This window comes from Zalophus californianus, chromosome 12 (genome assembly GCF_009762305.2).
Source record: "Zalophus californianus isolate mZalCal1 chromosome 12, mZalCal1.pri.v2, whole genome shotgun sequence".
Taxonomy (NCBI): Eukaryota; Metazoa; Chordata; class Mammalia; order Carnivora; family Otariidae; genus Zalophus; species Zalophus californianus.
Genome location: NC_045606.1, coordinates 101,356,429 through 101,380,318, shown reverse-complemented (window position 1 = coordinate 101,380,318; position 23,890 = coordinate 101,356,429). Strand labels below are relative to the sequence as shown.

The 23,890-nt window shown below is 55.0% G+C and overlaps 1 protein-coding gene and 1 long non-coding RNA gene across 11 annotated transcripts in view; one reads left to right on the top strand and one right to left on the bottom strand.

Moving 5' to 3' along the window:
- Positions 1-23,890, top strand: part of PRKAG2 (protein kinase AMP-activated non-catalytic subunit gamma 2) — a 254,783-nt gene that overhangs the window by 114,261 nt on the left and 116,632 nt on the right. The gene's annotated exons all lie outside the window — the stretch shown is intronic.
- Positions 1,341-3,682, bottom strand: LOC113911516. The gene is made up of 3 exons (XR_003516503.1): positions 3,449-3,682; positions 2,909-3,078; positions 1,341-2,760 (listed from the first exon to the last, which is right to left on the bottom strand). It is a non-coding gene; the product is annotated as an uncharacterized LOC113911516 (long non-coding RNA).

The window sequence follows — 23,890 nt, the reverse complement described above, 5'->3', positions numbered from 1 at the left end:
GAGGCCTGGCTCGCTGGCCCCCTCCGCCCCACCCACGCCCAGCTGGAAGAGCTCTTCATTCTTCTTCCTGCCCTCCCCTGTGCAGCCGTCGCCAAGCACTGCTCGGCGGTCCCGGGACACGGGCCCCTGGTAGACAACAGGTGGAAGGCATGGCCTGGACCAGGGCTTCCTGGGGAAATCTCAGTTAAGCACTTCCGGATCCATCCTCTCTCTGCAGGCTCCCTGGATCCCTGAGCAAGTCAGGCGGTCCACACCCAGCAGGCAGGTGGGCAGCGGAGTGGCTGCAGGTGGGCATTTCCGCGGGCAGCGTGCTCACCCGCTCTGGGCCTTGGCTTCCCATCCGTGCACTGACGGCTTCAGGGTTGACTGAGGCCTGGGGGAGACAGTGGGGGCTGGGGCTGTCCCTGTCCACGCCCCTTCCCTCCTCCGTCCCAGCAGGACAGAGAGGAGCATCCTAGCAACAGGCCGAGGACAACAGAGACAGGGAAATGGGTGTTCGTGGGCCCCGAGGGGTTAGGCGGCATGCCAGCAGTGTGGTTCCGGGAGCTGCTGTCCTCTGGGGAGCCCTGGTCTGAACAGAGACACTCGACCCTGCACAGATGATGCAGGCACTGTGGACGTCTGAGGCAGTAGGACGAGATTGCAGAGCCCATGGAGTACATAGAGGAATAAGGGAGAGAGAACATTCAGGAAAGGGGCTGGATTTAAACACGGTGACCCCAGACAGCAATGGAGAAGTGACTTGGCTCAGGGCTGGAATGCTTGGCTGGGGTCAGACCCCTCCTGCTGCTTTGTCATCCAGACCCTCCTGGAAGGACCTGGCCCAGGCTGGGTCTAAGGGCCCAGGAGCCTTGGCACCTGAAGGCATTGTATGGGCCTCCCACTTCCAGATGAGGTCAAGAGCTTGGTACATCTGAGGAGCAGAATGAATTCTGTCCTCCAGTAATACTTTGTCTTTAATGATTGAGAATAAAAAGCATACAGGGTGCAAATGCTCTCAAGAACCAATCAGCATGGATGTTCCCTGAGGGCCAGGATGGCTTCTGGGCCCAGTGTGTCCCTGGCCTCCTCAAGTATCCCATGGCAGTGGTGGTGGTCCAGAGTGTGAGTCCTAGGAGGGCGTGTGTCCCCTCCCAGTTAGGCCCCAGGTCAGACCTGTGCTTGGCCGCTGGCTGTGGGAGTGGGCGCACAGGTACCCGCTCTTGGGGCTCCAGCTCAAGGGCACTGCCGGGAAGGAAGAGGTAGAGGGTTTAAGGCAGATTCAGAAGCGATTCTAAAATACTTGGCTGAGCCCCACGCTGGGCTGAGAGATACAACACAAATCAGCTAATACCAGGGATTTCATCAAGAACAGCAAATAAGTGATAAAACCCCTAGGACTCCCTCAGCCTATGTTCAGCCTCCCTATAGTTTTCGTATCTATAAACCAAATCAGGTATAGCCCCTTCCTCTTAGAAACTCAGCTTTGCTGGGAGGCGAGGCTGGACCCACCAGAAAGCAGGACCCCTGAGCTCCAAATGGCTAGCTTGGCGCCGGTTGTCTTTCTCTGCACTCAGTACCCGGGAAAGTGAAGGCCTTGGGAAACCACTTCAGTTTGGGTGCCCTTCATCAGGGGTTTCTGAGAAACTCTCTGTTAGTTGGAATGAATGCATGTTTCCCGGGAAGGTTTTATGGTGACAGTTTATTGTGTGTATATATATTGAGAAATCTTTTCGTGTCTGCTGGTCCAGAGCACAGAAGGAAACCGGGAAATACGTAGATGATGGGGAGATGTGTTTTCATACGTAGGTTTTATTATTGTTCAGGTTCACTGAGGCCAACAGACAAGTCAGGGGATGCTGCCATGAACGGTTGGTTCCCAACAGGGCCATGGCACACCGTGGGGAGTCACACGGGGCAGCACCAAGGTGGATCAGGAGACAGAAGGCTATCTGGTTGAGGGGAGGGGATGGTCAGGAACCTTTATGGTGGTTTCCATGGGAAAGGCAAAGCCAGGCAGGGTCAGCAGGTTTGGAATTGGCGGACTTGGACAGTTGCGGCAGGCTGCGGGGTGTCGAGCTGTCTCTGGCTGTCTGGTCCCTGGCCCTGGGATGGTTAGCTAGGGCAGGGGGATGGTGCCTTCTGAGTGCAAGAACCGGGCAGGGGAGGGGAGGGGGTTCTGCATCTGGGCTCTGGATTGGTTTCTTTGCATATGAAAGGCTAAGAATTGGCTGGCCTGGGAGGGGCAGTCTCTCCTTGGTTGGTGAGGATCCAGATGCCAGAATAAGAACACAGAAAAGAAGGAAATAGAGTTCATATGAGATATCATCCCCAGACTTCTCGTTCCTCTTCACCTTTCACTTCCAAGTGTTTTCAACTCTGCTGGGTGGCCATCTGCCCTCCTTGAGAGCTGAGCCTCCAGCATGCAGGGTCATGGTGGAGGGGCTTGTGTCCCCCAAGTCCAGACACCCTGGCCTCCTGGGCCTTCCATGCCCAGCTCCCCCTTGGGTTACTTCCTTCTGGGCACGTGTGTCTCCTTTTCATTTCAAGGACACCGTCTTTCGCACCTGCGGACCAAGGTGGAGGGCTATCTGTCCTGAGGGGGTGTCTTTAGGCCACAGAAAGTGCCACGTGAGTATCTGTGGACAAGTGTGCTGTGCCGCCTTCTCTCCCATTGTTGTAGACAGTATTCCACAAAAAAGCCACCTGCCTGGTGGTGGGCAAATGACACGGATGCTCTGTGTCCATTTGCATGGAGTCTGGGACTCCATGCCCTTAATTCTGGAAGAAAGCGACAGGAAGGTGTGGTCAGACCAACAAAGGGGCCCACGGAGGACCCGGCATTGCCCTGCAGGCCCTCGAGAGACACAGAAGAGACCGGCTGACCTGCAGGTTTCTTCCATCCTGAGGTCTCTTGAGCCTCACCAACCTGACTCCTGCTTGGTGCAACCCCTCCGCCCGGCCTGTGCTCTCTCCCTGCGTCTCTGCCCTGCCTCGGCCCCCAGCGGGGGCATCGCCGACCCTTCCGGTGCTTGCTTCCTGCTCAGTCTCTGTGGTTTGCTGCTGTAAGCTCCAGCCGTGGCGTGTGGGACTTGGGTGCTGGGGACACAGTGGGGAAGCATGTAGACATTGAACAAACATGCATAAATAGGTCAAAAAAGTGTATGATAAAAGATGATACAAATTAAAGGGTAAACAGAGATTTTGTCAGAAGGGTCTGATTTCGATGTGGGGGATGGGGAGGGGAAGGCCGTGCTGGGCAGAGATCACCAGCTGGGTGTCTGGTGGGGGGGAGAGGAATGGGAGGGGAGTGGAGAGGGCTCCGGACGGGGCCTTGCACGTCACAGGCCTTTAGCAGGGTTGCCCAGAGCTCAGGGGAACAACACAGGTATCTCAGTGCCTGGAAGGTCATCCGCAGTGGCACCCCCCCAGCACAGCACCCCTCGCACACGTTTGGCCCCAACCTCACCCTCCTGACGTTCCTGCTGAGATCAGCGTGGCGTCTCCGGAGGCAGGTCCCCAGATCCACCCTAGAAAAGCAGGTTTTCTCCCAAACAAGAAACAGTGGAGCTCTGTTGGAGGTTTCCACTGTGAGGCTTTGGCAGGCCCCAATCCACCTCTGCATTGTCTGGGTTGGTCAAGGGTGCCGAGTGTCCAGATAACCATGGCCCCTGGGGAGTCTGCTCTTATTCCAGGCTGATGGAAAAGACAAGGAGGCCCCGAGAGTGACTTCTCTGGGTCACGTGGCTGACAGGGGTCCCCTCCGGCTCCACACTGTCTTCAGAAGATAAGCTAAAGAGAATGGGGCTGAGTGTGTTTTTCCCCCTCGCTGGATTAGCCCTCCTCGGCCTCCTCGCCCACTTCCAGGCCCACCGCCCTCTCGGTGCTTTTCCACAGAATCTCTCCCAAGTGCTCCAGGACCCACCACCGTCTTGCTCACATTGGCAGTAAGACAGTAACTCAGCGCAGTGTTTGGTTAGTCTGGTTGGGCTGACTTGCCAAACTCTTCTGGTGTGGAGACTGTGTCTCGTTCTCTCTGCCTGTGACAGATCTCCGATTGTTGCCCACAATCATGACCCGCCTTCCCCAATAACAGGACCTCGGTTCTCATTCTGTGGCCTGCATATGGCTCGGAGGGGCCTGCGACAAAGTCATTCACTGAGCTATAAAGGGGAATATGGGAAAGACTCATAAAAGAGGGGCAGGGTGGGTCCCCATTGATCCTTCTTCCTTCCCCCTGCCTTGAATGCAACTGTGATGACTGGAGCTCTGGCAGCCATCTTGACCCTAAGGTGACTGCTGAGGATGAAGACACACACACTCAGGACAGTAGGATCTAGAGACAGGAGTCTGGGTTACCAGAGAACTCTGGACTGCTTACCTGTCAGGCACCCTTTGTGTGAAAGGAGAATAAACCACTCCCTTGCTGAAGCCACTGTGATTTTGGGTTTTTCTGTGAAATGAGAACAAACCGAATCCCCGTGATATAGCTGAACATGGAACTTGTTCCACACTGGGCACTCCATAATGACTTGAGGACCACGCAAGTGATCTGTGAGCTTCTCCCAACGTGGAGATGTAGCTCCTTCAGACTGAGGACGCTGAGGCACGGTGGGTGGGGACAGCCCGGGTGGCAATAAGGGCCCTGTCTCTGAGGCCTTGCCATTGACCTTTGTCCAGCTCCATATACCCTAGAGCTGTGTGTTCACTCTACGCACTCTGATAATCCAAATTTACAGCAAAAAAAATATATGAGATCTGTTGATGCTTTATACAAATCGGTCGTTTTCTTGAAATTACTGTATCCCTTTTTGTGGATTTAAAATAGGACTTAGTTTGAAAAGATTCTACCGCAGAGAGAGACAGCTATGATGTCGTCAACTGCAGGTGCGCTGGCAAATTTCAGACCAGCCTGTTGGGCCGCCGTCTGGACTCTGTACGAACCAGGTTTTGATGCATTTCTTTTATGATGTATATCTGGCTGCACATCATTAGATAAGGCAGAAATCACAAGTTAATCCATCTGATAAATGTACATATCATGTGTGTATGTTAGCCTGGTGCTGAAAATGAGGTAAGCGTGTGAGATGCGGCTCACGGCTGTCTGCAGTCTAGCCGGGGGACCCCTGCCTACAGAGGAGGCCCCTCAGATGGGCGCTGGTGCCCCATGCTCTAGGGCAGAGTTGGGCTCTGTGTGCCCTGGACCCAGGAGGTGAGGTTGGACTGGTGGAGACATGAGGGGGAGGGGCAGTCAAAGAAAATTCCAGAAAGAGAAAATGGGGCCAGGTTGGACAGAACTGAGGATGCTAGGCTGGGGCTCCCGGAAGAGGTGTCAGCCAGGGAAGGTGTTAGGAGAGGGCCTGGCGGAGAGAGCCAGGGACTCAGCCTGGTCACAGTACAGCCAAAGCTGATCAGAGGAGAAACAGAAGTGGCCGTAGCCTCGAGGTGACCTCTGAGCAGCGGTGGCCATGACCTGAGGAGATGCCCAGACGGTGCCCCAGAAAGACGAGCGAAACGCTGTCTTCGCTGTCTCTTCAGGCTGGCGCCTGTGGGCCAAGAACCCCCAAGGTGTGCCCAGCCCGGGGGTGATTGCCATCGCCTACCAAACCCATCCAGGGTCCCCCTTCCCAGGGGTCTCCTGCAACACCAGCCTCCCTTCTCCTGGATGGCCCCACAGCAGGGCTCCCGTGCTGGTGGTAGGTCACCTGGAGTCACCCCATCCTTATGACCAAGTCTGGCGCTTCTGTGCCTGGACTTGCCGGAACCAGATGGGGCTTGGGTCCACGCATCCCGGCAGGTCCCAGCACCCACAAACAGATCTACCTCGGGCACTACATTGTTGAGATTGACTAACAATGCAATACTAGCTTTAAAAACCTCGTTAATATAGATGTTATGAAAGTAGAAGCATACAGAAACATGTACAAATCGTAGGTGGTGAATGTGCAATTTGAACACATGCGTGGAACCAACACGCAGATCAAGGAATAGAGCATCACGGGAGCACCCTGGAAGCCTCCCCCCCACTCCCTCCAGGGCACTTCCCCCGTAAGATCAGCACGGTCTGGTGCTGAACTTTCTATGCTGGGTCCGTACGAGAGTTCTTTTGCACACGGCTTCCTACCCTCGCACACTGTGAGATGCAGCCCAGCTGATGCTGTTGCTACCGTGCACCCTCCTTGGCCGCCCCATCCCCTGTGTGGACCACAGCTCCTCCTCCACCCACCTGCTCCGGCATATGGCGGTTTCTGGCTCGGGGCTCTGACCCGGGCTGCTATGAATGTTCTTGTACATCTGCATGCTTCTGTTGCACGCGTACAACGGCTGCTAGTCGTCGCACGCACACGTGGGCCGCCTCAGTCAATAGCTCAGCGTTAGCTGGGTGTGCCCCCCCGCCCCCGCCCGGGCTAGTCTCTGAGCAGAAGCCGGGTCTGCATTTTTCCAACCTTCCTCACCCGGTGCCCTGCACTCACAACCAGCCTCCCTCTGCCCATCATCCAGCGCTGCACAATCGCAGGTGTTTTTTCCTTGCCTGGTGATGGAGGTGTAGCGTCAGTCCCCGGTGAGGCAGTGAACGCAGTGTGCGTCCCACGTCCTGGTCGGCATCCCCGCTAGCGAGGACTCAGGCTCAGCCTATACACGGCACGCCATGAAGCATAGCAGGCGGGGTCCCTGGCAGGTCCGGAAGGAGCTCCCGTCTCTAAGGCTGCATGCTTCCTGGAGCTCGGCGTTTGGGATTTATTTATGACGGGGAACTGTAGCAGGACCTGGTTTGTAACCACCAACTGTCGCTATAGCAACTTCTCCCTTACAGCAGCCTCTACACTAAAAATAGATCACCTCATCCCTAGGATAGAAAAATCAAAGAAAATCGAAGTGGGGGAGGGCCCAGTCCGCTCAGCTGTGAGTCCCCAGACAGATTTCGAGGTGTGGTGATGTAGCTGTTCAGGCCTTTTTAACCACCCACCTAAAAGCAGAAAGGCCTGGGGTGGGATGGCCAGTCCCCTGCAAGCATTCTCAGGGCCACAGCGGGGGTCACGGAAGCCTCCCCCCTGCTTAGACCTCCTCTGTCTTCTCCTTTATGGTCTGAGCCACAGGATTTAATACTGAATTATTAAGTCATTCCAGGTGGGCCTTATTCTATTTCTTAATCTTAAATTTTAATTCTTCTATGGGATTGTAAACATTTTTCAAGGTCAGGGACTTAATTATCAGGGTGATACGAGACTTGAAAATCCTGTCATATGAAAAGGAGTTGAAAGAATTGGAAATGTTGGCAGGGACAGGCGTGAGCTTAGGGAGGGGTGAGAACAGTCCTCAAGGATTTGAAGGAGTGTCCTAATGAAGCGGGATTGCCTGGTTCTCATCCCGGAGGGAAACAGAACTCAACTTCACAGGAGAGAAATATCCACCACCCCCACCATGAAAATATATGTATTTTTAAATGCATTTTACTATGTTTTAAAAATCTAAAACCTAAAATAAAATGTCAAAGCGTTGGAAAGCCAGAAGAAGTTCCCCACGATCACGAGCATGCACGGCACCCCGGTATCTCTGTGGGTCTCTAAGGAGGACAGCGTTCTGGAGGCGACGCTGCAGGAAGGGGGCGCCCACCCGGACGGGGCTGGGGCGGGGCTGGGGGCCCTCCGAGGGGGAGCACCCTGCCCGTATACAGTAGGCGCTCAGCAGTGTTTGTTGTTAATACAAGGGGTGTTCCAGCCAAGGGCGAGTTTTTAAACACTGGATGAGAGATTTATTGAGACCCTCTCAAGGTCCTGGCTCTGAGATTCAGGCAGAATAGAATGTGGATGAGGGTAACAGCAAGAAGTAAGCTTGAAATGCGGAGTGGTTGGAACCAGAAGAACTGCGAGTAGCCCTCGGGGCCCAGGCCTGGGGCAGGTGGGGGCGCCCGGGCTCCGGGGATTTGGACCTTCCCAGGGAGTCCCCTCTCCACTCCGCTGGAACCCTCCATGCCCGTGAGCCACCTGTGGCGGCCGTGAGTGACATGCCACTCCTTATTTTCGTTTTGGCGTTTCTTTACATTGTGGTGAAAAACATGTAACCATGAAATTTACCATTTGTCTATTTTTGAGCATATGGTTCTGGGGCATTAATTACGTTCACACTCATGTGCAGCCACCACCACCATCATCCGCACTTTCTTCTTGCCTCCATTAAACACCAATGCATCCGTTCTCCGTTCCCCACAGACCCACCGCCTGTCTTCCGTCTCTGTGAGTTTGACTGTTGTAGTAACGCACATAAGTGGAATCCACGGCGTTTGTCTCTTTGTGACTGGCTTCTGTCACTGAGCGCAGTGTCCTCCGGGTTCATCCATGTTGTGGCGTGTGTCGGGTTGTCCTTCTTTTTCCAGAGGATGTAGGAGTCCGTTGTATGTGGACAGCATGTTTTGCCTGTCAGTCAGTGGACAGGGCCATCTGTCCCCACCGAGCCTGCGCACCCACAGGCGGGAGGGCCTCCTGACTCCCACCGCTGTGTGTAATGAGAAGGTGCTGAGAGCCTGGAGACCACCTCTGAGTTATTGCTGGGGTATCGGGCCCCTGTGGGAACCTGAGGGGCAGCCGCCTGCAGTGTGATCCGGGGGACAGAGTGAACAGCCCCAGGTCCCCAACATCTGACTTTCTAAAGGTGCAAGTTTCAGCTCGGGTGGCGTGGGTTTGGATCCTGGCATCACCTGCTATTACATTATCCTTCCCAGAGGCCTCTGTGTCTCTTGAAGCCCATACAAACTGGCGTTTGGCAGCTAAGCACCAATTAGCCCATCACACAGAGCAAGGCCCTGCGGATGGAAGAGGCACAGTGACTCTGGGTTGGGAGATGTGCAGGGGGCTAGGAAACAGGCCTGGCCTGGGGAGGTAGCCTGGGGCCATGGGGGTCCTTAGAAAAAATGGTAGAGAGAGGCCCAGAAAGCCGGGGGGAGGTTCTGCGGGGGGGGGGGGGGGCAGTGGGACATGGAGACAGGCCTGGCATTCGTCCCAGGAGAGAGAGGACCAGCCCTGCCTTCTAAGGGTTCTTGTGGGATTTCCTGACCCAGGGGACTCGGGGCAGAACAGCCCATGGGAGAGTCCCCTCTTTCCTTGGGTGTGTTGCTTCCAGGAGCAGGGCTGAGCTGACTCCCTCAGTGGAGATGCTTCCTCCGGGGCTTGCCAAGGGGTTGCAGAAGGGCTCTAGGGGCACAGAGGGCTCTGCAGTTTGTTTGACTGAAACACGGACCCAAGGGTGGCCGACACTATGGGACTCCCTAGAGGAAGGGATCCAAAGGCTTCGGGACGTGGGAATGTGAGAGGAGATTGTCACGTAAGACCCGCTCTCCAGCCTCCACCCCCACCCCAGGAGAATCTGGAGGACACACTTTTCACTGATACCATGACAAATACTTGGTAAGGGGAGCCCCAGCTCCTTGGAAAAGCTCTATAGTCGCTCTTCTCTGCGGGTCCAAAATTACAGTGGGAAGTGCCCCCATTGCCCCGGAAATCCTAAATGCAATGGGGGACAGTTAGGTCCCAGGCGGCACCACTTAATCACCAGAGACAGGATGGGCTTGGTTACGGTTCAGGACAGCAGAGGTGGAGCGTGACGGGAGGAGTCTGCCTCACACAGATGAGGGGGTCCCTACTCGATGGCGCTGGTCCTAGGAACGAGACGGAGGGGAAGCCTGCTACATTCTTGTCTGCATAAGGGGGTGAGTCCTAGGTCAAGTGCATGAATGTCTAACTCAAATCGTAGGAACAGGGTCACGGCCCCTTAGTTCCCAGACCTGAGCCCGTTTAGACCCAGAACGTCTCCGCAGGTGCTTGGGGGAGAGCAGAACAGCACAGAACTCCAGCTCCCCCTCAGAACAGGGTGGCAGCCTCTCTTATCCACAGTCCTTGGCTTCCCCGGGCCTGCAGGCAGAGACCCCAGGGAGGATGGGAGGGGAGGGTGTGGGGCTGGGATGACAGGCTCGGAAGTAGGGAGCTGGTCGGAGGACGCAGAGGCCTTTGGGAAGGGAGGAATGTCCTTTAGTCACCACCTGGGGGCCCATGTCTTACCAGCTCGGGTGTGCCAGCAACACCATCCGTAATAGGAGCGCGCCGGCTGACGTGACAGCCGCGAGCGGGGACTGGTGCTGAGCTGTTGGCTGACGGCAGGAAGGCCAAGGCCAAGCTCCCTCACTGCTTGAGAAGCCCGGGGAGGCAGGGCTCTGGCTCTGAGTGTCCCACCAGAACCCGGCTGCTTTCAGAACAGAGGGCATTCTCCTTTCGTCCTGCCGGTTGATGACTAGCCTGTCATTATCAAAGCAGCGTCCTCCTTTCCAATGAGAGATGAGGAGCCACCGGGGAGGGAGAAGGTGCAAGGGACTGAGAACAGGTTCTTTTCCTGGAGCAGGTTTTGATGCCGAAGGGAGAAGAGGAACCCGGGGGGCAATATGGCCTTGTGTCCGGAGGAGAAGGCTCTTGCTGCAGGACGTGGGACTCTGAGGGGCAGCTCCCCACCCACCTGGCCAGAACATTCTCAGAACCGTGCTGCCTCTTGGGGTCTTGCTGCTGATCCTCCCTGCCCCCTCCGTGCCCGGGTGTCAGCCTACACCCGGCCTGGGGCTCTCCCCACCTGTCCCTGCACCCTTCTTTCAGCCTGCCCCAGAAACCAGGATGGCTCTGGCCTGCTGAATTTTGTCCTGACTTCTGCTTCCTGCAGCCTGTCAAGGCTCCACTTCGTACCCAGTTTCTGCCAAAGGGATACCTTCTCGTTCCCCGTACTGTCCCTCTTGGGCCTGTGTGCTCTTTCGTTCCCCCCAGAAACTGGAGGCCTGCTCCCGACCCTGCACTTTGCCAGCTCCCCTGGGGCACCTCTGGGGTCACCCTGGTCCGTCTGTGTCTTGTGCTCAGAGTCCTCTCCGCTGGCTGGACTTGCTTGCTCGCATCTGCTGAAGGCTCACTCTCAGCCCAGCCTGGCTCCTCCTGAGCTCCTGAGCACTTGCCCGAGGATGGCCAGCTTCTCTGACCAACTGGGGGCTCGGACAGACCTGGCAACCAGTCTTGGCCCAGGCTGAGCGCTGCTGACTGGGGCTGGGGGCCGCCATTCCAGGTGTGGGGTAGTGTTCTTCCTTCTTTCTCTCCTCCCGGGACACAGGCATAGACACTGCCCCAGCTGCTGGCAGCCGTCTGTGACCATGAGCAAAGGAAGCTGAAGCCCAGATGGACAGAGAGAAGACACACAGCCCCACGCTGGACTTCCTGTCCCGAGGCAAATGTTTTTGTTAAAGCCAGTTTGCATTAGATTTTCTGCTACTTGAAGCCCAAGAGCACCCTTTCCAGGAGATTCTAATGCAGCAACACACCATGAGAGGGAGGAGGGGGCGGGCCTACCTTCACATATGGTGAGCAAGAGCCAGAGACTCCCCTTCGGAAATTCAGAGAAGCCAGCTTTGGACTCCGTGGAAAGTGGTCCTATTTGGCCTGGCATCAGAGTTCTGAATTAGCCCAGAAATTAGTTCTAGCTGTTTAAGTGGACCCCCCCAAATTATCAAAGGATATTGAGTAGCTCGTAGAATCCCCAGCATGCAAAGAACCAAGCTGCAAGCTGTGTGTCCCCAAGAAGTGCCCAAAGTCACTTCCAGAGCAGGGGCAGTGGCCTCCCATGCAGCACTGGGAGGGCCAGGCCCCGGGCACACCGGGACGACTCCTGCCCCTGCAGTGCCCCCCAGTTCGTGCAGTGTGCCTCCAACCCGCCATGTGACTGCATTCAGAAATAGGGCATTTAGGAGATAATTAAGGTAAAACGAGGTCACAAGGGTGGGGACCTAATCCAATAGGATTGGTGGCCTTATAAAATGGGGAAGAGGGAGACTCTCTACCATGGGAGGACACAGCGCAAAGGCAGCTGTCTGCAAGCCAGGAAGAGAGACCTCACCAGAACTTGACCGTGCTGGCACCTTGACATTGGACTTTCCAGCCTCAAGAACCATGGGAAAATTAGTTTCTGCTGTTGAAGGCACCCGGTAGCCTGAGCAGATTTATCCAGCCAGCCATCTCTGGAAACCAGGGGATCCTGCTTTGCACCTGCTTCTGAGAAGTTTGGCTCGGGATGTCCAAGGGTCAGTCTTGGTCTCCTGGTGGCATGCCATTGCCACAGTGGGGCTGGAAAAGTGAGTCTTGAGGGAATCCCCCCACTTCGGAGCCCCTCTCCCCTTCTCTAGAAGCCAATCATAGGGAAGATGGAAAAGACGCTGGGTGGGCAAACCCCCTTCTGACATAGGACGGTAAATTTGAGGAAGGTCCCCAGCACAGTTGAGACAAGCTGCCAAGAGACCTCTCCCACATGGTGACGTTTCTTGGTGGATCACCAGGTCTCAGGATGGGTCAACAACTTTGTAGGCTCAAAAACTCACTCTCTTCAGCACACCAAGAACACGCCTATTTCTCCGTTCATCAAACCATCCAGATCTAAAGCTTTCTCATCTCCATGGTACAGATGACGGGCACACGTGGGTGTGTGGACCAGGGTGCAGACACCAGCACCCTAACCTGCCGAGTGATGTGGGGAGCCAGCCCAACAGCTGCTGAGTGAGTTCAAGTGTGATCTAGAATGTTCTGGCACCCGGCCACCCTTCCCTTGGACCGTGTGCGGAAAGGCATTTGGAGCTTCCTGTTTTGTGCCCTTGGATGACCATCCTTGCACTGTTCTCTGTGCTTGGAGTTTCTCCAAAAAGTTTCTGCTTACTAAATTGGAGTAAAATATTATTTCTGCCTCCCTGCAGGTGACCCAGGTCACCTTGAGTGGAGTTATGGGTGTTCCCAAATTCTTGAGCCATGTAATCACAGTCTCTTGGGCAACTCTCATCAGTGGATAATTACGTCTCCTTTTTATGTGCTTTTCAAAACTTAACTTTATAAGGGCAACCTCTTTCCTTCCTTTATTTCCTCAAATTCTTACGGAGCAAGTTGCTGCTACTCTCGTTACTGCCAACGCTCCTTTCCCTAAAAGGGTATGGAAGCTGTCCCTTCTCCCGGATCCATGTGTGCTCCCACCTGCCACAGAGGTATTTAAATCTTCAAACCAGTTGCCTGCCTCGGGCCTCCATGCTTTCTGAAATGCTCTGGGTTGTAGAAACTTTTCCTTAGAGGCATTCAAACCAGTAGCTAGGACAACGGCATTAATCCCTACTATTCTCTAAACGAATCTCTGTGGAGCCACAGGAAGCTTGATTTTGTGTAGGCCTCGGTTTCCACGGCAATGTGATGGAAACCATGTCCCCCATCTGCCTTTCTAAGTGATTGCTGCGAGCCTACTGCGTAAGGGATGGGTTGAGCTCTGTGCATGACAAACACGGCAGTAAGGTTTATGACTGGATCCAGTCCCGGCCGGACAAGGTGGGCCTGCTCTGCCCAGCCCCCTGCCCCTTTCATGAATGCCCAGAGTCACAGTAAGGGTTAGGATGACAGGGCATTATTGCCAAAGGTCTCTGTCCGTTCCCTTGGTATCTGATAGTAAGTCCCTCCACAGGTACCCCCCTCTCACCTCCTTGAGTTGTCTTAAGAAAGGACAAGGGTTCAGTGTCATATCTGACCTCTGGGGGCCAATAGCAAGATGGGAACTCCCTGGTTTGTGTATTGCTTTTTTTCTCTGTTGGTCAGTGGCCCCAAACAGAAATGCATACGCTTGCCTTGGTGCCAAGAGATGGCAGAGCTCATAGATTTGGACAAATGTCCCACAAAATCTCCATCTTGGGCGCCTGGCTGGCTCAGCCAGGGAAGCCTCCGACTCTTGACTTTGGCTCAGGTCATGATCTCAGGGTCGTGAGATCGAGCCCCACATCAGGCTCCCCACTGGGTGTGGAGCCTGCTTAGGATTCTCTCTCTCCTCTGCCCCCCAGCTCCTCCCTCTCCTTGTCTCTCTCTCTTTCTCTCTCTCTCTCTTCCTCTCCCGCTCTTAAAAAAACAAAAAAAACCAAAAAAAACAAACTCCATCTTGGTGTACATTTTCCCCCGGGGTTTGGGAACCAACTACAGTGATGCAGGACAATGATAACATTGGGTGTGTGATGGGCATTTGCCGTGTGTCCGGCACCTTTCTCATGCACCGTGTTTATTCCTCCGAACAACTGAATAATATCTATATTCGGATGGAGATGACAGCTGAGAAAGTGTAAGATTTCGCCCAAGTGAGCCGGCCCTCACCTTCCTTCCGGGGGGAACCCCACACTCCCCATGCATGAGAATCCTGTGGGGGAACGTATGGGGAAACTACAGATTCTTGGACTCTAGCCCCTAAATTGACAGGTACTCGGTCTGGGATGGGGCCCAGGGAGTTTGAACGAGACTTCCAGGTGATTCCCTGGCAGGCGTTGGAGAGACGATGCTCACACAGCTGTGTCCATGAGTTTGTAGTTCTTGAAGCCGGGTGAGGGGAAGATGGAGGTTCGTGATTCTGTTCTACCTTTGTTATGTGTTCACATTTTTCCATGCTAAAAAGTAAAACAACGCTGCATTACACATATGTAAGAGACTCAGGGCGCCGAGGCCTTGAAGAAACAGCCTGGCTTGCGCTTAGGGGTGTGGAATTCCCAAGGCTCTGGAATTAAAGAAGAGAGTCTGTCTTGGGGGCCACAGTGGGGCGGGGGGGTGGAAGTCAGAGCAAAAGATAACAAAGCCCCAAATTCCCTCCACTCCCAGAAGGCAGTTTAGGGCATTCAGATTGGCACACCAGCATATCTGATTTCTGAGATGTCAGGCTCCAAATTCTCTCTTCCCTGACCCACTGCCCTTCTGGGATTTTTGCCTTGGAGTCTTCCCTTCCCTGTGTCCAACATATTCTGTTATCCTGCCTTGATTTAATTATCCGGCCACAGAAAGGAGAAATTGGAAACTGCTTCACCTCCAGAGGCAGATCAGTGCACCAGGAGGAGGAGTGTTTGTGGAGGGAGCGGAGAGAACACCCGCTTGCACCCCTCTCCTCTGTGGCCTGGCCACTCTCCCCGAGCACACAGGGCACCCCATAAATAGGATTTGCTTTGGGTACTGGGAATCTGCTGAAAATATCTTATACCCAAATGAGTGATGGAAAATGTAAATGCAAGTGGAATGAATTTGCATGACTGGAACGTTTTTCTCCTCTGAATCATTGACCTGTGCATAAGCCTCCACGAAAGACGAAGACTGAGGGAGGAGAGGATTGTCACATCCTCCCTCGGGGAACCACACTGGTAACTGAGCACGTGGTTGACACAGTGGCTCTTGCCCAGCATTGACCCCTTCGGTGGTAACAGGAAGCTCATTTCACCCAGGCTCCCCTCCTACGTACGGCAGTGTCTCCTGGGCTGGCCAGTGGGCAGCTCACAGCCCAGCCCTGGGGGCTTTGCAGGTGGGGTTGGCTTCCAGAGCCGAGAAGGGCAGTTTGTCTTGTCTCATCAGTGGGGACAGGGACACTCTCTCTCCCGGGGAACCAGAACAGAGGACCTTGCAGGGCTGTCCCCGTGGCTGCCATCTGCAGCTTTGTGGGGCCCAAGAGGAGGGTCAGTTCCAAGGAGTAAGGAGAAAGACCCCACTGTGGCCACCTCATTTGACCCCCCGGAGCCAGCCGTGCAGAGGCCCAGGCTCAGCGTGCAGGCCCCTCCTGTCCGTTTACGGCAGAGATGGCAGCTCAGTGGGGGACACCGGGGGACGTGTGAGGGTGGAGGTCACGAGCCACCTGGTCCTGTTACAGCACGTGGCAGGAAGACCGTGGGAGGAGGGCCGGGTCCCAGGTGGCCAGTCGCACCCTGACACCGGATCCTCCCAGCTGCTCATCACCTGAGAGGTGGCCCCACCACCGGGTGGGGGAGACTGCCACCCACGAGGCAGCACCAGGGAGTCCCAAGTCCCTCAGGGAACGGGAGGCTCCTGGGATGGTGGCACCAAACCCAGCCCAGGGACACTACCCCAGCCCTTGGCCTGCATCCCGCATTCACTTGGTCACGGTGGGGCCCAGGTGAGGAAGAGTGCTTGGGTCTGAGGATTTCTGGAATGCAGAAGAGAACCCGGAGCCTTGAGTCCACAGACAGGCCAGTAGCTCTCTTGAAAATCTCATCCCTGCCATCATCGCCAGTCACCCTAATAAGCAGTCCTCAGCTTCTGTTTACACACTTCTAGAGATGGGTGACTTGTTCACTTATTCATTCAACAAACATTCATTTCAACAAACATCTGCAGCTGCTTACCCTTCCTGGGCCTCAGCGTCACCGTCTGTGTGATGGAAATGATAGTGCCTACCCCAAAGGCTCTGCGGAGCAAATGAATAGGCGAAGTGTTTAAATAGATTAACCCACCGAACGTGAATGCCGGTATTTTCTGAAGTGCGTACACCAAAGTGCTGACTAGTTCCTGGTGTTTCTAGATCTCCTGGTTGTCCCTGCCCCCACCCGTCGGCGTTCCTGCTGTGCCTGCCCCCGGGGCCACCAGCACAGAGATGCAGAAAGCCAAGTCCCTGGCTCCCAGAGCCCATCGCCAGTGGGAGGAGGCCATGGGGTTTTACAGGTTGCCGTGTGTCTGTTGTGTATTGAGTCAGGTAGCGGTAAATGGAGTAAAGGAATCGAAGCGGGTGGAGGGAGTGTGTGGTGAGTGAGGGCTGTGCCCTCCTGGAGGGTTTGGGGAGCGAGGCCTCCCCCTGAGCGGGAGCCCGGGTCAGGGCCAAGGCACCTGGGGACCAGCCGGTGAAAGAGCTGAGGCCCGAGGGGGAAATGTGGCTGTCAGTCAAGGCTGGGGGTGGGGGACCCCCTGGGGGTGAAGGCGGCAGGAAGTGAGGGCCGGTGGGCCCCGGCTGTGACCTCCAGGTTTCTTCTAGGTGTGATGGGGCCGTCACAGAGCTTCGAGCAGAGGGCTGCCAGGAGCTGGCTCCTGTTCTGAAGACTCGGGCAGCTTCCGTGTGCAGATGGGCAGGGCGCCTGGGGGGCTGTGTCCGTGAGGCGGCCGACTCTTGATTTCCTCTGGTCGTGATCTCAGGGTCCTGGGATCGAGCCCCGCGTCGGGCTCCGTGCTCAACACAGAGTCTGCTTGTCCCTCTTCCTTTGCTCCTCCCCTAACTCTTTCCCTCAAATAAATAAGTAAATAAAATCTTTAAAAAAAAAAAAAAAAAAAGGAGGACCGCTAAGGGGTGAGCAAGTCCTGGGAGCAAAGGAGGCACCCGTGTGCCCCTGTGCAGGGCAGGGAGCATGGACGGGAGGGGTGCGGCTGGGAGGGAAAGCCCAGGTGGGGCTTGCGGGGTAGCAGGTGTAGAACTAAGCTTTAGAACCTGGTTGGAGATGCCTCTGTCATATCTGCACTTGCACGTCCGAGCTCGGCGGGGAGAGGCCCAAAGGCCTGGGATGGTTGCTCTCCCCAGGAAATTGAGGTTGGAACATCATGTAATTTCCATTCCCTGGCCTTGGCTCAGCTTTCTGGACTGGGCTCTTTGTGGCCCCAGTGTAAACGCTTTTCCTCCTGAAAGAGCCTCTGAATGTGCGATGGTCATCAAGTCCCCCAGGATTGGGCGTAGCTCGCCCACTGGGCGCCCAGCAAGCAGTGACACACCGTTGACAGCCCTCCTCTTGGGCGTTCGGTTGACTCGGGGCAGCCCAAGGCCACACTGGCTGTCAGGGCGGCCACACTGAACTTGAATTATCTGCACCGCTGAGGGCTTCCCGTGGATGTAGTTATGAGCCGTCACTACTGTCCTGTGCTTGGCCGGTTACATTTCCATACAGAATTTGCCGTGCTGCCCGGACATTTCACCATTCTTGTGGTTGGTGGTAGCATTTGCTGGGTCACATTGCTGTAAAAAGAGGAGAATACATTCTAGGTGGACAAGGGTTTCTCACTAACTGGGTATCCGCCAGAGCTGCCCTGGGCCGTGGCCTAGGTCGTCCACCTCCCTGACTCAGGACCTTAAACACCATCAGGGCAAATATTCCACCGTGCCAAAACAAGAAAGTTAAAGAACTAAAACATTTATGCTCCTTAGAAGATATTTATATTCTCCATTTTCTATTTCCTATTTTCACTGATGGTAGGAAGGCCTCCAGTGGTCATAGGACGATGGAGAAGCAACAGAACGCCTCGTTGAACAGTTTTGGTTGAGGACAAGCCCCGACATCAATAGTGCCTAGAATTCTGAGCTCATTAATTTGGCCTCTCAGAGCCCAGTTAATAAAGAAGAAACAATAATAATAATGTCCGTCGTACTTTTCCTTCTCGATATTGAACAGGAGCTGACTACGTGGCGAGTTTCAGGACCAAAACAATTTGGCTTTGGAGGCAGAAAGTCCTGGATTTGGGTCCAGCCCTGTGACAGGTGGTGGCTAGCATCATGTATGACGGTGCGTCTAGGGTGGCTTGCCGAGATCAGTGTTCTGGAGGCTGTCCCTACACATCCTTACCCCACCCTTTTGGGATTTGGGTGAGAGTTTTCTAGCTAAGTATCAATCCTGTTCCCTCCTGGGGCTCCCTGTGCCTTCCGACCACCTCTACCTTTAGGCAGTGCTTTGCAGTGGCCCCCAGGGGCCCCACAGGCTCAGCTGGCCCCGTTTGGAGCCCTCTGTTGAGCCGGGTCCAGCTCACTGACTGGCCCTGTTTAACTTGGCTCTCGGTCAGGCACCAGATCCTTTGTATGTCCTGTGTCTGCCACTGTGGGGGAGCGGGAACCTCATCAGGGGCCTGGGCCCCCTCGGTCTCCTTTCATAGCGTTGAGCCGCGGGGAGCAGGTGGGCCATCGATGGCTGGCTTGTTGAGAGAACTGAATCACCTTCTCAGCAACCCCCTGCCCCCCGTCCAGGAAGAGATGGTTGCTGCCTTTGAATTCCCTTTCCTCTCCCCCCCACCCCCGAGACAGCAGCTTTGGAGACCCTGGGGCAGCTGACAGGTAGGCTAGAGGGTGGGGTGGGTTGCTCGGAATGGTGCTCCGTGGTTCACTGGTTAGTGTGAGGGACCCCTGGACATGGAGCAGCCTTTGCAATGCCCCCCGCACCCCCCACCCCCTGCCACCGGCTGCGTGCTGTGCCCCCCAGGGGTTTGACCCAGCAGGGTCTACAGCTCATCGGTTGGTCAAGTGAGGTGACGTTGCCCTTAGTTCTCCTGCAGCAAGCTGCTGTCTAGCCCAGACAGAGACACCCCGAGTTTGGGAAGCTTCTGAGAGTTGGGGACTGCGCTTAGCGACATGACCTTGTTGTTACCCAGGTGCCTAAGGTCGTCCTCTGACCAGGGGCTAAACGTCCTGGGATGAGTAAACAACTTCCGGTCCCTCCCTGAGTCTCTCCCTCAGAAACAGGGAGAACACAGGACTCAGTTAGGCTGGAGCTCCCGGGACCACTGGGAAGGACCCGCACCCTGGGTCCTTCAGCTGCTGCAGGCTGGCCCGGGAGGAGCCGTCTTCCCTCCAGGGAGATGCTGCTGGGGTGTAGATCTGAGCCCTGGCCAGCCTGACTGACTCCACCCCACTGTGGGGAGATGCCCCCACCCTTTCAGGACGCCTGGGGCATGGCCTGGGGAGACTCGTAAAGGTGCACACTTTGAGAATCCCGGCTGGCCAGAGATCGGGTGAACCGGGGCCTGACTTCCCAGTGAGGGAGGGCTGTGACTTACGACCCCCGCCTCTAGCCAGTCACTGCTGTCTACACGTGAAGCTCGACTTGTCTGTTGGCACTGCAGGCCTGGAGACAGGAGCCACCAAGGGCTGGGATCCGGCACTCTGGGGCCAGACTGCAGGGGTGACTGCAACTCTGACAGCCACAGGCTGTGCGGCCCCGGGCAAGTCCCGTGATCTCCCTGGGTCTCTGTTTCCTCCTCTGCAGTGGACCACAAAGCCTCCCTCCAGGGGTGTTGGGAGGTTAGATCAGCTACAATTTGCAAATCACCCCAAACAATGCCTGGTACGGAATAACCACTTTATAAGAGGGCTGGAGAACCCGCTCTCTCATCAATGAGTCTTTGAAAGAACTGAAATTTGCCCTTCAAGTGTTCCATTCCAATGGCATCTTTCTAGAATATTCCCCATGCACCCCTGCCTTCCCAGGTAGCAAATTACTGTGCTAACTATAATTAGCCTTCTTCTATGACTTGGTACCATCACTGTGAACGGCTGGGCGTCCTGCAGGCTGGCTCCCTCCAGTGTCCCCTGGGCCCCTCTAGCTTTCTGCTTCTCACATACCATGGCTGAGGTTCCAGATCCAGCAGCTCAGGTGGCATTCTGTGGCAAGAGCATATGTGCTGCACGGGCCCCAAGGACTCCTGCTGCGTCAGGCCCCCTCGTGGCATTGTAAGCCTGCTGTTCTAGCTGTGGTTACAGTAGGGACCGTGGCCCAGGGTGTGACTGCCGGAGAGACCGCAGAGTCACGGCCTCTCCCTGGCCACCCCTGCTGATGGCCCAGGTAACTTTCAGCGGTTTGTAGTTGTGCTCTGTCAGTCATGTGCCCGGGGGTGGCCAAAGAAGCGATCAGCACTGGGGAGGGCCTAACTCGGCTTGGAGACATGGGGCCTCTGGCTAAGGCCTGGTGAGTTTGAAACCAGGCCCCCCCCTTGCCCAATCCAAACCCCTTCGGGCTGATTTTCCCTAGGATGAGGATCTGCGGCTCTAGATCACACTGCAGCTGTATGAACGGTTGGTATGGAACCTTTCACTCCAAGGAAGGATGCCATCTCTTTCCCACCTGCTTTATAGTGCTCAAAGCAGGTTGTCATTTTGTACCGTGAGAAGCAGAACTCAGGAAACTCAGGCTCCAGGCTTGAAATCCTACCCTCAACAACACCAATCTTGGGGGCAAGGTCATAAAGTTGCTCTGCGGGTATGTCAGGCCAGAAGGCAATAGGTAAGGTGCCGTTGGTCGAGAAGGGCCGCTTTGAGGCCAGCCCTGTCCCTGAGACTACCAAAGGTATGAAGCCAGCAGGAGAAAGGCAGATCCATGGCTCTGGCTTTAACTTCGGCTAGGGACCCCAGAGCCTGGGGCACTTAGGCAGAGCAGTGGAAATTCACTAGAATCTTGGATGGTAAAGCCAGGAGCTTAGGGAGCTGATCTTTTGGACAAATAGAGTGATTTTCTCTCCAGGCCCTTGAGAACAATGACCACCTACTCTCATACCCCTTCTGTCTCAGAGAAAAGTCCCTGTTTCCCTTACCGGGGCTCAGTTGGCCAGATAACGGCCACATCTGCTGTCCCCTTACATAAGAAATCATATCAGGAGCTGGCCTGACAGGGACTCGTGGCTTCCAAGTCTGCCTTCCAGATTGGCCGAGAATAGCCATCCCTGACACCTGCCCTCAAGTCCTCCCTGGGCAAAGAGACCCTGCCTCACCCAATGATAGCACAGCAGAAAAAGCCGCAGAACGATCTGATGTGCGTTCGTAGCGTCTTATTAAGTAGCCGCATACAGACACAGCCCCTCCTCTGTCTGTCTCCCCAAGGAGTGTCTGTCACACACAGCTCATCTGCGGCAGGAACTGTTCCCGATTGTCCCAAGGCCAGCTTCGTGTGATGACGGATGTTGGCAGCCGGATGCTGGGGTTATCCTGTTTGGGGCTTAGTGGTCTCCAACCAACTTCCCCGGCAGGATTCACCTCCAGTTCGCGCGCACACGCGCGCGCGCGTGTGTGTTACAATTGGATTGAGAAAAGAGAACATAGGCATTAATCCTTTGTTTTCTCGGTGTTGCTCAAAAGGAAGTGGACTTTTCTCTTATCATCAGGAATGAAAAGGAAACCTAACATCCTCAGTCAACTCGGAGACCAGGGGTTTCCGAAGCAGCTGATAGCAGTTTATTCATCATGTACCCCTGATGCCAGGGCCTCTGTTCGGGGCAAGTACAGACTGACTGCATTTAGACTTTATCAGAACACTGAGAAATTCTCACTAATCTGCTATTCATCAGTCATATGGTCGGCATTTGGCTAGCACATCCAGTGGGCGTATCTGATAGTAGGTAGCATCTGCTACCCCGTGAAGCTTTGCCTGGTCAGGGTTCTTGGTTTCCTGCGGCCAAGGCTGCCAGGGTCGGGCTGTTGAATGCTAGCATTCTGGGACATGCTGCATCTGCTAAATCACAGGTTTGGGGCTTGGTCAGAAGGATCCAAACCCTGGGCCCCCAGCCTTACTCCTGCTGTGCCTCCCTCAGCCGGAACACACACGGCCTCCAAGCCGCGGCAGTCCAGGTACAGGGGGTCAGTGCCAACCGCACAGGTGGTGTGGGTTCCATCAGATGCGGTTATGTAGGCCCAGCACATGGTAGATGTTCCACCAATGCTCCAGTGCAAGGCTCCTCCTCTCTGCTCTCCCATAACATTTTCGTGCTGAATGACCACATCAAATAAAAGCAAGCAGCACCCCCAAAGAAAGCACACGTGCCCCCTGGTGAGTGTGTGTATCGAATGTTCAGGTAGCAGCATCCATCAAGGCCCTGACGTGGAAACCACCCAGATGCCCAACAGCCGTAGAGATGACAGATACACACTGCAATCACTTCACACCATGGAATATTCTGTAGTAATGTGAATGAACAGCCTGCAGCGACGTGCCCCAAACATAATGAACCTCACAAACAATGTGAGCAAGAGAAGCCTGATGTGGCAGAGTCCGCACTGTCTGGTTCCATTTGTAGAACCTACAAGAACAGGCTAGAGACACAGACCTATTTGCCCAACAGTAAAGTAAGTTGGAAACACATTGGGAAAACAGCCGGGGGAGTTCTGCAAACAGATTTTCTTGCTTAGGGCTGCTGCAATCTCTCTGCGGAGCAGGATTCGTTATGTGGAGAAGGACCGATTTTAATTCTTTCTTCTTTGCCTCTGGCACCCACTGATGAGTAAGGCAAAGACCATCCAGTGACATGAAAGAAACAGCCGTTTTTGGCAACAGACAGTGTGAGAGCCTGGAAGGGGGGCAGGGGCAGGCAGATGTCCTTCTGGCCAGGCTTCCCTGTCCTCTGGGCAGGCTGGTGTGTGCTGGGCTGGAGAGATTGGCCAGAGAGAGGAAATGGGTCCAGGGAGAGGTGAGTGGTGAGAGCTGTGTGGGAACGGGCTTGTTCTGGGGCTCTGGTTCTCGGGCTCAGTGTGGACCCACACCCTCACCCTCTGCTGTCAGCATTTAGGAAGAGTGGGCCTAAGTGTCAAGGTCCACTTTCTCAGGTCAGGGAGGAAAGCCACTCGGCGCCCCTGGTTTCCCCTTGACAATGACGGGCCCCCTCCCTGTGGAAGGACAGAGACTGAGGATGTGGACAATATGGAAGACGGGATTAGGCCAACCCAACAAACGTCGACTTTTTCTGAAAACCAAAGTGTTCATCTTTGCTTCTTTCTCCTAAAGGTGTCCTGTAGAATGACACTGTCCAACAGAACCTTCTGCAAAGATGGAAGTGTGTCTCCATCCGTGGTAGCCCCTGGCACGTGTGGCTTTTGGGGGGGGGGTGTAGCAGGAACACGGACAGTGTGCCTGTGTTAATTAGTGCCCAGGGTTGCTGTAACAAAGCACCACAGAGTGGAGGGCTTAAGACAACAGGAATTCTCTGTCAAGGTTCTGGAGGCCAGAGGTCTGAAACCAAGATGTCAGAGGTTGGCTCCTGCTAGAGGTTCTGAGGGAGAATCCGTTGCAGGCCCATCTCCCACCACCGGTCGGTGGTTGGCAATCCTGGGCACGGAGCTGCTCGCCCCACCCCTGCCTCCACCTCACAAGTGTGTCCAGATTTCTCTCCTCTCACAAGGACACTAGTCATTTTGGACGAGGGCCACCCTCAGGACGTGATTTCAACTCGATTACCTCTGTGAAGACCCTATTTCCAAAAAAGGTCACACTCACAGGTTTTGGGGGGTTAGGACTCCAACACATCCTTTTGGGGGACATAATTCAACCCCTAAAAGTGATGAGGAACTGAAGTTTCTATTTTATTTAATTTTAAATATCAACAGCCACCTGCGG